Raw genomic sequence first — 13,927 nt, forward strand, 5'->3', positions numbered from 1 at the left:
CTACAGCTTGTGGTCTCTAATCTGTGCACAACCAGAGCATTCATCCACCAAGCAGAAAAGTAACTAACTGCAGCAAACTGACTTACATAGATGCATTTAATGGTTTAAGATACTGGGAGAAAGCTGATTGTAATGTTCCAGACCACTGTTTTAGCACAATGCCACATTGGCCAACATCATGAGATGCAGGATTACCTCAAACATTTTAAGTTTTCCACTTGTGTACCTAAAATAACGCTTACACCAGAGGCTGATGTATTCACTTACACAAAACCATCAAGCTTATGTCCGGTGGAAACTAAGAACTTTTTTCATTTTTTTTTCTTCCACCTCCATCCCTGCTAGCTCAATCTGCTTTTAAATTATTTACTATGAAAAATACAACAGCCAGTGCTACCTACTCGACCCCAGAAATCTGACTGTCGTGCTTTTGTGGACAATGACTGTAAGAGAACCTGAGGTCTCATTGTAGGAAAAAACACTGGAGAAAAATAATATGCTCGCTGATTTCTGACTAAACCATTTGAAGATGATCTCAACAGAAGCAAAGAAAAATGACAGTGTAGCAAACTTTGCATGCTTCTTTAAAGTCACACAAAAGTATATTAGGCCAGCAAAGCAAACCACTGTCTCTTAAATTCTAAAAAACCTAAAACTAAAACTAAAAAACTGAAACATTAAAACGATGTCTTCTGAAATCCTTTGCTCCTTATTTCCTGCAGGAAATTTCCTATTTCCTAGTTTAGATGTAATTTAGTACTCAATAAACACTGAAGATGACTGGTAGCTTTGCTAGTCTCACTCTACTGTTGCAGAGATAGAACACCCAATATATTTCCTTCCAAATTAAAAATGTCAGAAAGTATCAGGGCAGGGAGAAGTCACAGTTGGCAAAAAATACAAGATCCTGTTACCAAGTGCTGCTGTATTTGTAATACCATTTTACTTTTCACTGCACGGTAAATCTATTAAAAATGCCAACTTTAGTTTAAAATCACTACAGAAACAAGAGTGTTTTGAAAAATTAAATTAAAAAAATCCAAACCCAACATATTTTAAACATAATCATGATATTGTCCTGATATATCTCATGGGAAGAAATATAAACCAAATAAAAATAGTACTGAGAACTCACCTTTTTATTCACAATTGCCTTTTTAAATAAGCCAAAAAAGGGAAGTACTTTATTTCTAACTTTGGAATAACAAGAAAGAATTTTAATTTCTTAAATTAAAAATTGACCTTTTGCAAACACAGAAGAATAACTATGTTTCCTCTTAATTAAGCAAGGAATGTTTGCACACAAACGTCTATATTTGTCAAGAGATGACAGGAGACAGCATGACAGACACATTGCCTAATGTAGTTTTGGAAGACATTAGGCAAATTTTACGAAGATTAATCCAAAAACTGTTGGAGCAAAACAATCAGTAGACTAGAAGCTGTTGCAGACTAAGGGATTTTATTTTTTATTTCAAATTATATTTTGAAAAGGAAATAACTCTAATATTAATGATTTGGTTTAAAATTTCCAAGCATCAGTATTACCTTGAAAGTTATTCACACTGTATCATACTCTCCTGAAGCTGCTTAGTATTCTTTGGGTAGTGCCTGAAGAGGTCATACTGTTGAACCTCACACATACTAACTAAACTAAATCAATTTCATGACCACAAGAAGGTCTTAGCAGTCAGAAGGTCACTAAATAATGCACTGCTCTGTGATGCTGAAGCTTTTGCAAAAATCCACTAAGTTCAAAAAAGACACATACAGTATCTTTGGAGTAACATTTACTGTTACACTGTTGTAGCAATAATATAAAAGAAGGAATGCAGAAGTGAGTGGGTTTTGGTGGTTTTTTTAAAGGTTTAAAGGTTTCAATTGCCTTTAGTGCAGCTAACTCTGTGTGTGTATGTTTATCTATTTACTCGTGTTCATTTGTATAAAGGAACAAAAGGCTTTAGCTGAAATGCTTGCTTTTCATGCTGGTTCCAGTTTGCAGGTTTTGCATATTTCGGAGTGCATTTATCAGTCTGGGGTTTATTACACTTCTCTTTCTCACACGCATTTCTCAAGGACAGAACAATGTTGGAAATATAAATAGGATATATCTCAATTAACTACAGTAGAGGTCTGCAGAGAAAAATATGACTCATATTTTAGGAAAATCTAATGACCTTTGCTGTCTCATTTTTACTGTTAACACTCAACATAGGGAAATGCTATATATCTCTAAGCAGACAAGCCAATGGCACGATGCATAGCTGCTGTGCATTCTTTTTAAATTCTGGCTTCTTGTGTTTACTCTGATTTGTTCTAAGTCTTCAAACATACCTGAAGATTAATATTCACACTGCTCAGAGATTTAGACAAGGTTTTGGCTGTTTGAAGCAGGTTCTGTCTTATTAAGAACAGCAATTAAATTGGAAAGGAGAATGTTTTTGATGAATGAATTCACCCGTATGGCCCTTTATCTATTCTGAGTGCAGAAGTCAAATCATTTCACTTTAGCCATTTAAAAGATTCAACTCTAAAGCTGAATCTATTTGCTAACAGAATTTCTAGAAATCAGTAAAGATCTTAGGATACAAAGAAATCTTCATCCACAGATATGTATCTCTACATAGAGAGAATCTGGATGATAACCCTACACTTTAAACATATGAAGTTAGATGAAATTAATCTTTTCTTGCATGTATTGAAGACTATTTAAGTACCTAACTCAGACTAAAAGTCCGAAGCAAAAAATCTGAAGTAGAAGGATGTGAATAACCTGATGAATGCCTGACCTTGAGGTACAAGCATTTCACAAATAAAACACTTGAAAATCACATGAAGTGTAAGTCTTGGACTTGACAAGTATCTGGATAGAAGGTTATGTACAAGCCTGCAACAGAGTAGACAAACAACTGAGATACAGTAAAATACATGAAGAATTAGCCCATAACAATAGTAAAAAACTCCAAACAAACAACCAATGATATCTAGAGAACTAAAAAATTTTAAAAATTCTTCAATCTTCAGAAAGAACAGTAGTATTTAACACTTAAAATGCATCCTAGGCAGAAGTATACTTGGAGGTACTTCAGGAAACTTGGCAGTTTCAGCTCAAAGCATATGAACAGGACTAAAAAGTCTGGTATTGGGCTTATATGTCTATGAGTAAGCAAGGAAGATGTGTGTTAAACAGACATCTCGCAGAAAAAGTAGACTTTAAAATAACAATAAACATAAAATGTATTTAAAATAGTTTTAAAAATTAAAATTGGGTTGCAATTCATATTGGAAGACCATGAAGCAGAATTAAGCTAGTTCAAGAAACAATGATTTCTTCATACTTGTCTTTTTTCCAATGGTCGAATATGGAGTTGTTTCAAATAAATAGTTTTGATTCTTCTCTTCCTTAGCTTTGCACTATTCAATGAGCAATAATCTCTTTCTAAATGCTTATCTGCCTAATACAAAGCAAGCATTTGTGTCCGAATAATTTATACAAATTTGCTAGGAAAAATGACAGTCAATGCAGCTTATGGAAATTTTCACAGATTTAAACTAAACTGCAGCTTCTCTTAGTTTACTCAGTTCTCACTTTTCCTCTAATTTTTGTCTATAAATACACAAAAAGGACATTTTTACAGACAGCTTCAGTATCAATTTAAACAAATAATGCTGCTTCTGTATGATCTAAATACCAGACATTATGGACAAAAAAAGAAATTTTTGAACTTTTTTTTCATTATTGTGTAATTATTTTTTCTCTTTAATTACACATTCTAGTGTGTAATTAGCATTGTGTAAACAATTCTTGCAAAAACTATCTGGAATATGAAAGACATTGTTACATACTGTGCACTGGAAAATAAATTTTGAGTCAACTCAGCTGTTCCCTGAAGCAAGTCAAGTTTAAATAAATTTGCCTAGGGATGACTATTACCTAAAGCATGAAGACCCATTCCTGAGACACTAATTTTACCATTTTCAGAAAATCTCAATCCAACTGTGATCAGTGTGCTATAAATAAAAATGGTTCAAAGCCACAAAACTCAAAAGTAAAGAACAAACAGTATGTTTTACTGCTTAGCTACTGTTAGGTATTACTTATAAAAAGAAAGAATTGTCTCAGGTATCAAAAACTCACAACAGACAGATACACGTATCTGACTACTTGATTGGAAATGCATGTGGTAAAGTGGAATCAGTATCCACAGAACTGCAAATGTTTCTCTCCTAAATGCAGTCCTTTTCAAGCAAAGAAATTGGAACAGCCTAACCCTGCAGGTTCATAATCTTCAACTATGTCTAGAAATCTTTCTAGATGATAGTTAAGTGGTTGAGTTTATGCAAACTTGAATGAGCACAGATTGAGCTAAAAAGACTAAATGCAGGTTTGCATGTAGCCATTACTTTCCAATTTTCTTTGTTGTTTGCTTGTATCTGTAACATACCTGCACAGCTCTCAGAAACAGATTTTATGTGACCTGAAGTTTCTGAGGAGAGAGGTATCGGCCAAAAACCCCTGCCATCATCTAATGGCAATGGTATAAAACAATGATGAAGGTACCTTCAGCTGAAGGATAGGCAATATTTAATGCAGGCTGCCTTGACCTACCAAATGTTAAAACCAAACCAGAAGGTTTTGTAGTTGTCAAACCCAGCAGGTTATATGCTGCATTCTCTGACTTAGAAATTGTTAACTATTTGGACATTTCTTCCTTTTCTCACAACAAACTTTTCCACAATGATCCCTTTGATCTAGGTCTTCTAGCCATTCTAGAGTTAATATAGGATTAAAGACAGGAAGCACCAAGAAGTGCTTTTGTTGCCTACACATAAACTGCTGAAGTACAAGCTGGAAGACCCATGGAGTGATCAGCTCAATGGAGTGCCCTGCAGTTTGAATCAGGAATTGAATTTATTTATAACCACTCATACATTCATCCTTTCAGACTTAAAGGACTGGGGCACCTAGAACACACAAAAAAATTCACCTTTACTAAACTCCTTATAGCATGTGGATGAACCTAAAAGCATAATAGGAATACCTATGGATAACATTCAGCACTATCTCATAGCAGTAGTATCTATGCTAGTCCTTAATGCTTTTGTTTCCCCTGTTTTGCAGACAAGAAAGTGCTACTATCACCATAAAGCAGCAGATCATCTGCAATATTCAGCACACATCCAAGAGAAATCTCTTTTAGTCAAAGTCTAATAGCTGAAACTTTTGCATACTGTCTCAGGACCATAGTCCATAATTCCTTGTAATTTTGGTACAGTATAGGCTAATATTTATTCAGCACAGATCACCATGAAGTATATTACTTTATTCAATACTAAACATTTCCTGTACTGGAAAAATAACATTATTTGACAAGGGGAATATCATTCAAATCTTATTGTCATGTTAAAATCTTCTGACTTAGTTTCTCTTCCCTCAGTGTATTGATTACAGTTAGAGCCATACCTCTTTAAATATAGGGCTACACTTTTTCTACTAAACATTTTTGTATTAGACTTTTTGACGTCTAATATTATATCAGAAAAAACCAAAGCAAAGCAAACCAAAACAAAACTAAAACCCCTTTTGATTTCCTAATCCAGTCCTTTCATACTTTTGATGCAATGTGCTAGCTTATTTGCCATTTGAAATGCATGAATAGACTCCTCCTCTATGAGTGTTTTGTCTGCTCTCTACAATAAGGAACAAGAGCAGGTGGTATTATTTATCCTCCACTCAGCAGCTAAACAAATGAGCCTGAAATATTAGTTATATTTATCTGTTCACTTATTTAGATCACACTCCCATTAAGCCAATAACTTTTTGAAGAAATATAATCCTTATGATCAATTTATACATTGAATCTCTCTTGTGATCAGAAATGAACCATTTTTATTATTGGGTTAATTTTATGTGGTTGTAAGGCCTCTATATAACTTAAATTTCCCTTTCCATTAAAAAAAAAAAAACCTTAAAAAATACAAAATAACTTAGTTTCACATATGTAAACAGCCTAAGTCTAATCTTTCACAAACATTTATTTGATTCATCTACTCAGAATCCCCAGGGTGTACAGTAACTCTTTATTAGCTTGCAGCTATGTTGTGTTGATAACATTAAGCTAGAGTGTATAGCACTTCAAAGTTCATTATACCCTGATGAAATACTGAAGGTCACCTAATATAAGGCACAAAATATTGTTTAGATACGAATAGGAAGGTGTAAGAGAGAGAAATGAGATGGAGGTGATACTACTTCAGAGAAGTTAGCTTAGCCAGAGTGGAAACCAAGAGGAATGAGTAAAAATGAAGAGATAGGCTACTCTGGGCACAGTATATTAGGATCACAGGAAGCAGGAGTGGATAGGTCTTCATACTTATTATCAAGGACAACAAAGGACATAATACAATATTGTTCCCGAAGCTATAAAGTAGCTTTTCCTTTTCCTACCAGTCCTTTCAAAGACAATGCCCCCCCCCACATTCCCCCCACCCTCTCCACTGATTTATCCACTAATAGCTTACACCCTTTTATTCTTATTCCACCTCCTTTTTTGTTCACATATTTAACCTACCTCTGTGGTACTCAGTTTTGTACAAGTGGGAGGAGAAGGAGATGGAAGAAAGTGCCCCTGTATTTATGACTAAAGTGGTTGTTATAATTTCTCAAAAATCCTTTGTACGTCTTTCAACATTTATTAATAAAATAAATAGAAACTTAAAAGGTTAAAAGAAACACCTTTTTTAAAAAAATAAATATCCTTACTCCTTGTACCTTTAGTAATTACTTCAAATTGTAGCTGTCCAGTCATACTCTGATGTGCTTTACCTAAGGGTATTTTGTGTCCATAGCTTAACAAAAATTTCCATTCTTCCTAGAGCTCCTTTGTGTAAGGTACCTGAATTCTTCCATCAGTTTTAATTATAGTAATTCTGCTTTTGTGCTCAAAGATTATACACACTGTAAATGGTCATAATGCCAGCATACTTGCTGCTTCTCTAACATAGGTAATGAAGTTCCTGTGAAATGATGGAGATAAAATACTAGTGCTGAAGTGTGAACTACTTAATTGTGAATACTTTCTTAACATATTTAGAGCTTGAAATAAGGTCGATTTCCATAATTATATTACAAAAGTTGTGTAATATTTTGAGGTGTACATTTTACACAGGTACTTATGTTACTCCATTTTTAAAAAATCTCTGAAATTTTGCTATCTTCTACAAAAGCACAGTAAAGGTGCAAATGGATGCACATTTAAATGGCAAAATCATGTTTTAAAACATGTGAATTTTATTTCAATGTGAAAGACATTGGAGACCAAAAGTATTCTATAACTTCTTTCTTAGTGAGAAATGTTGCCAGCTGCATTCAGTGAGGAAATAATCACACTTCTTAGAGCACCTGGAAACAATGAGGATGAATTCTAAATTCCACAGTTTTAAAGTTATACTATAATTGAATGATTTTATGTAACTTTATTTTCATGCAGTTCTGGGATACAGAATACTTACGGCAAATTATCATCTGGAGGAACGAAATTAAATTTAGACAGTTTTCATCCAAGCAAGGCGAAAAACATTTTTTAATTATTTGTCTCACTGTCATGATAACTCCTGTTCTGCTGTGACAAAATATCCATGAAAGTAGCTCAGGGAAATTCTATAGAATAACTTGAAAGAAAATTATGTTCAACAAATGTCACATATTAACATTCTTGCTATTGATGTTTATTTCTGCCCACTTACATACCAGCAGCAAATTTTTTGAAGTACACAGTAAGTCAATGAAAGTGACTGCACTAAATTCATTAATAAATGCTGCTCAATAACAGAGTTTGTTCAATTCCCCCAGTTCCTGCCTCAGGTCTGATGCATGCAGCTGTCCTGCAGATACACCTTCAGCATTAACAGATATTCGCTGTCCACATAATAGATGACTAAAGCATTCTTTTAGAACTGATTGAGGCAATGACAAAGAACACCGAGAACGATTACCAAGATAAAGTTAAGAAAGCAAAATCTTCAAAAGCTTGATATCTTTTCTTTGGTGTGTCTGTAGTCCTGTAAATATATTACAATGCATTAACTAAACATAAACTTCATGATTTTTTCATGTATAAAGAGTTTCTCAATGAAAACAAATTTATAGAAATTATGCAGTTTCTTGAACAGCTGTGTGACAAAACTGCATTGTGCTTGAAAGTAACCTACAACTGGTTCTAAATCTATATGTTCACTTTGGCTGATCCCAAATATAACAATAAAGAAAGCAAGGGGCCAGTCTGAGATCATTTCAGCAAGCTCCCTGTCAATAATTCTGGGTGATGGATTCTAACCATTTTGCTTCTGTTCATACATCTTTGTGTAACTGGAGACACTCTCAGTCTGGAGCACATCAAAACCTTAGGCCACTCAAGATAACCTTACTCCACACCCCAAAGAGTCCATTTAAAGAAAATCAGAACAGCACCATATTGAGAAGACAATATGTGCAATCAAAAACTAGTGAAAGTTTCTTATGCAGAAACTAGTACTAGAAAAATTAACATATAAAACCCTCTAAATTTCTTTTTGAATATCTAATGACAATTTAGATCAGTGTTGAAAATTAGCTTGAGTGAGGAAAGTACAAGATGCTAAAGGTTTTGGCTTTAACTCTAAACAGAAATAGTTTACTATAATCTAAACAATCTAAACAAACAAAAGCAATCTAAACAATCTAAAAGCAAACTCTGGGAATTACCAAGAAAATGGGAGAGCCATGCAGTTGAAGAAAAACGTTTTCATGACTTGTAGAGGAATCACACAAACTTCACATGATGGGAGAAAAACTCAGTTACTGGTTCTTCTGGATCTGGTAGAATTACCCTTCCAATATTAGGAGAATATTTATACTGAGAAAACAAAAAAATTGCAGTACAAACGACAAACTATTCAAGTAAATCATGCACAGCACTGTATTTCATTTTTCCTTCATTTAAGTGGTCAAGCTCTGTGGGAGACCAAAAGGCCCTCCAGGAAAGTGGCACTCTCCCTTGGAGGGAGAGTGAATTGTGAACCAGCAATGGGAACCCGTGGGGAGTCTCCTTGGTTCATGTTCCAGTTTGTTAGGGCGACCTCCCTAGAGCAAAATCCCATGAGCCCTGGCCCCCCATGTTAATTGTTTACCCCCATTGGTTAAAGTTACACTTCCCTGTTTTCCCGCACCCTGATTGGTGCATTTTGGATCCTTCCCCTGATTGGTTAGTTTTTCAATCTGTGTTCTCATTGGCCCAAGTGGCTGGCCCTGCCCCCTTCAGTCCCTATATAAGCAGGGCATTTTGAGCCCTTAGGGTTCCTGAATAAAGAAGGCTCTGGAGAATCCTTCTGACTCTCGCCTCTCCTTCCTGCACCGCCTGAAGAGAACTGCCCGGCTGAGCAGTTCCACCTGCTCCTCCTCAGAGGGCACTGCAGGTCTCTGAGCTCGTTTGCCTGGGCGATCATTCTCACAAGAGAGCTGGTCACTGGGGAGTGCCTGTGCCTCTGCGGCAAGGAGCGTCCTTTTAAGGACGACTCGCTGCGGAAGGACGCGGCACCCCGAAGACCTGCAGCGGCTGACCAGAGGGGGTCAGTGGCCTTCGGAGGACACCGCCAGGCCGCGTCAAAGCTCTCATTTTATACTTCTCGTACTTGAATTACACTGCTCGTTTTTACTTCTTAACATCTTTTCTGTTGGGTGAAAAAGCATGTTCAAACCCAAAAGCTTCTCACAGGAAAAAATGCAGAAATTCAAGGAGCAATTTGAAGTTAATAGTCTTGGTCAGAAATACATGTAGGCCTGTAAGGGGATATAGACATATTAGTGTAGCAACTACCTGGGCAATCTAGCTGAACAAAAATTTCCTTGAACTTTGGTCTATATTGTTGACTATTTCTAGCAGTAATCTTATGTTTTTAAACCTTCTCTGTATAGCAAATAAAAACTTTATTTTTAATTTCTCTAAATGTCATAATGTTGTTGCCTCGGACATTAATTAATTACATATTCAAATATGAACATGTAGGTTAACAAACACAACACTGCAATTTTCACATTGTAAATATATATCTTAATTTGTTTGAAGATTAATGATTTTAATAAAAGCATAAATCAATAAAATCTACTCATTAATATGACTACAAGATATTATTACAGTTATAAGTAGAAATATGTAAAGAAAAAAAGTTTGCTACTTCTCAAGCATCTATTTGATATTTCACAATTCTTTTTATGATTTCATTTTATTAATGCATCACCCTAGCTCTAGGTCTTTTATCATTTTATTGATTTTGATATATTTGTTCAGTAGTTAAGCATTATGTGCCCATTCTAGCTATGTATCCTCTGAATTTTTTGCTATTTTGAACTCATTTTTTCTGATATTATATGAATAAAATTCATAATCTGTGTTCCACCATTTGGAACTGAATCCCAGAAGACCATGCAGAGAACTTCAATTTCAAAACAGCTAATGCAGAATGGATGATGGATTAAAGGACAAATGAAAATAAAATCTCAGTATCTCAATGAAGATAAGTAATTCTCAGGTTCAATCCTTGTATCTCAATTAATCAGCCTAATGAAGAACAAGTTCATCACTGCCAGCCAGACATGCCAATGACATATTAAATAGCATTACAGTAAACATTTGAAGTACTAAATATTTTTTAAATTACTATTTATTAATTACTATTGACTAAAAATTGATCAAATTCTGAAAATCTAAAATGATTCCCACTGAATGGAGTCTTGGTTTTAAGGGATATTGTTTATTCAGCAATGTCCTTCTTGACAATATTTGTAAATAAAAAGATATAAATGTTTCCAAGTACTTTCCTGAATCATTGAGCATAATTACAAAGAGATTAACATTTGCATGGAATACTAAAAATGTGTGAAACATAATAATTTACTATAAAATACATAAATAAGATATAGTAAGAATAAAATAACATGCAACACCTAATTTTTCATTTTTGCATAACTAAACTCCCTCTCCTGCATTTTCTTGTTAATGGAAATATTCAGTTTATTAATCCTTGAAATAGGATTAATTTCATATATTCATAATTACATTTTAACCAATCATAATTTTGTTAAAAACAGTTTATATGAGATTATTTAGAACCCTGTCCAATTCCCCTTTGAAAGGCAACAGTGATGTTTTTTCATCACATCTGCAATTTGCTTATGGTGGAAACAAACAGATACTTCCAGTGCATTTCAGCAGAGGGCAGTGCTTACTTCAGGGACTCAGAGAAATCTTTCTGAATCTTATTTTCCTCTTTCACAAAGAACAGGGAGAGAAAAGTACCCAGACTCATACCAGAAAATGCCAAGAAGTGTAGCAAGGGCCTTGTGATTATCAGCTGGGCCCTGAAGATGCTCGGTGGGCTGGAGCATCTCTCCTGTGATGCCAGGCTGTGGGAGTTGGAGTTGTTCAGCCTGGAGAAGACTGAGGGGAGACCTTCCATACCCTAAAGGGGGCTACAAGAGAGTTGAAGAGGGACTTTTTACAAGACAATGTAGTGATAGGACAAGGAAGAACAGTTTTAAACTCGAGAAGGAGAGGTTTGAATTAGATATTAGGAAGGAATTCTTTACTGTGAAGGTGGTGAGGCACAGGAGCAGGTTGCCAGAGAAACTGAGGACGTCCCATCCCTGAAGTGTTCAAGGCCAGATTGGATGGGGCTTTGAGCAACCTGGCCTACTGGAAGGTGTTGGTGTTGGAAGGGGTGTTGGAAGTAGACGATCTTCAAGGTCCCTCCCAAATAAGCCATTTTATAATTCTGTGGTTCTATGAATCTAAAAATTTCTATTGATTCAGAAAAGTCCCACCTCATGTTTCATTTCCTTTCACAATTTGTTGTGAATGTCTTGGAAATTGAAATCCTAGCCAGGAAAACACCAAATGGTACACCTTTGTGAGCTTCAACCAAAATACTCTTGATCTTTGCTTCCCTCTTTCTCTCCACTCAGGAGACCTGACTGCTCCTTTTGTGTTATGCACAGTGACAACCTGATTTAGCCATCAGGGAAAGAAAATTAAATTGCCTCTCTGATACACAATACAGAAACTATATTAATCTCTCAATCAACATTTTCTGCATTCACAGTCTCTCCACACCAGTAGAATATTTCTAAAAATAAACTTAAGCTTCAAGGAAAAGAAATTATTTTCAATTTTCCACACTATTGTATTACCTACTACAAAAGCAGAATTTTTTTGGCACTGATTCTGAATTCTTTATTCTATCCATACCCTTAGCCAGAACTAATGTGTGATAGTAGCAGCTTGAATTGTTGTGGAGAAAAGCAAATTCTAGTATCAGAAGTGAAAAACAGGAGAGCCAGTTTGTTGTTAAATTGTTGCTGCAAGGGTGAACCAGCAGAGATTCTAAAAAGGTAAAAAGTAAGAGCAAACAGGGGGAAAAGTCTGAACAGCAAGGAATGCCATTGTGAAACAAACAAAATAAAAAACTGGAAGAAAAATTTTGAAAACATTTATTAGAGTTACAATTTAAAAAATAAAATAATCAAACCAAAACAAACAAACAGAAAAACCCCATCAGTTCAACAACAAAAAAAGTCAGAAACATTTGCTTCTGCCCTTAATGGCTTATCACTATGGCTGGACTAGTGGAGTAATTCAGAATCTCCACTTTTGCCAGCAGCATCACTTGTAGCAGTCTGTGGTGGGCTGACTCCCATTCTCCCCCATTGGCAGGATGGGAGAGAATAGGAACAACGAAAGAAGAAAACCTTCGTGATAACAACAGTTTCCTGATAAAGACAGTTTAGTAACTTAAATAAAGACAAAGGTAAAACACAAAGCAAATGATGCAGAGGAAATCAGTCACAACCTCCTGATACCCATCCAGTCTCTGAGCAATGGCTGCCTTCTCCAGGAAACACTCCCCACAAGTTTTACTGCTGAGCATGATGTTACATGGTATGGAATATCTCTTTGGTCAGTCCAGATAGGCTTTCTTGGCTATATTCCCTTCCAGCTTCAGGGGCACTCTCAGCCTACTCATTGAGAGGGGAAAAAACTGAGGAAGAGAGAAGTGTTCATGGCCTACAAGCACTGCTCAGCAATAACAGACACGCTGGTACGTTACTAATGTTTAGTCATGAACAAAAATACAACACCATGCTGGCTGCTACAAAGAAAACTAATGTAGTCTCACTCAGCCTAGACACAGTACACAGTCCTTTGGATCATACAGTACAATTCATGACCTTGAGTTAGGTGTTTGCAGAAGAGGCCTTCTGCACCCAGAATGCAAGCAAAAAGAAATGCCTGCAAACTGGATTGCAGGATGGTGTTTCGGGAGCCTCACTTTGAAGCAGGTGACTGAATATGTAAGAGACCGCGGTGCCAGATGCACACAGAGCAAGTCAAAAGAAGTACTCAATAACCTTTGACAGGCTTCCATTCAGTACATTGCATTAACACGGTTATGTAAACTTGAACCCAGAGTGGATTAGGAATACCCAAGCCTCACTGATGAGTGTTTTTTGAACAGAGGTGCTGGAGCACCCCTCTTTTAACCTGAGTGACATTTAGAAAACAGGGCATCCTTCACAAAGAGAGAAGATGTAGCTATGGTTTTCTAGAAGTTAGATGAGCTCTACATCCTTGACATCCTGCTTTCTGGACAACTACCCATAATCACTATATTACTATTTTACTGGCTTAATATATTGTAACAAGCTTAATATGTTATATACCTTCTTCAGTGGTGTTTCTGGTACCCAAACCTTCATTTTTAAAGCAAACCCTTCAAATTGCAAACCCACCATATTCAAATAAAGAGGACTTTATCTCAACCATTATTTCGTAAAAATGCAAAGACATGATTTTGATAAAAGAAGAAATAATGTTCCATTCTCTCAGGAGCTTTG

General features: G+C 35.6%; 1 protein-coding gene across 1 annotated transcript in view; it reads right to left on the reverse strand.

Annotated features, from left to right (window-relative positions):
* The window catches only part of SNTG2 (syntrophin gamma 2), a 241,352-nt gene that overhangs the window by 89,546 nt on the left and 137,879 nt on the right, over positions 1-13,927 (reverse strand). The window lies entirely within an intron of this gene.

This window comes from Prinia subflava, chromosome 2 (genome assembly GCF_021018805.1).
Source record: "Prinia subflava isolate CZ2003 ecotype Zambia chromosome 2, Cam_Psub_1.2, whole genome shotgun sequence".
Lineage (NCBI taxonomy): Eukaryota > Metazoa > Chordata > Aves > Passeriformes > Cisticolidae > Prinia > Prinia subflava.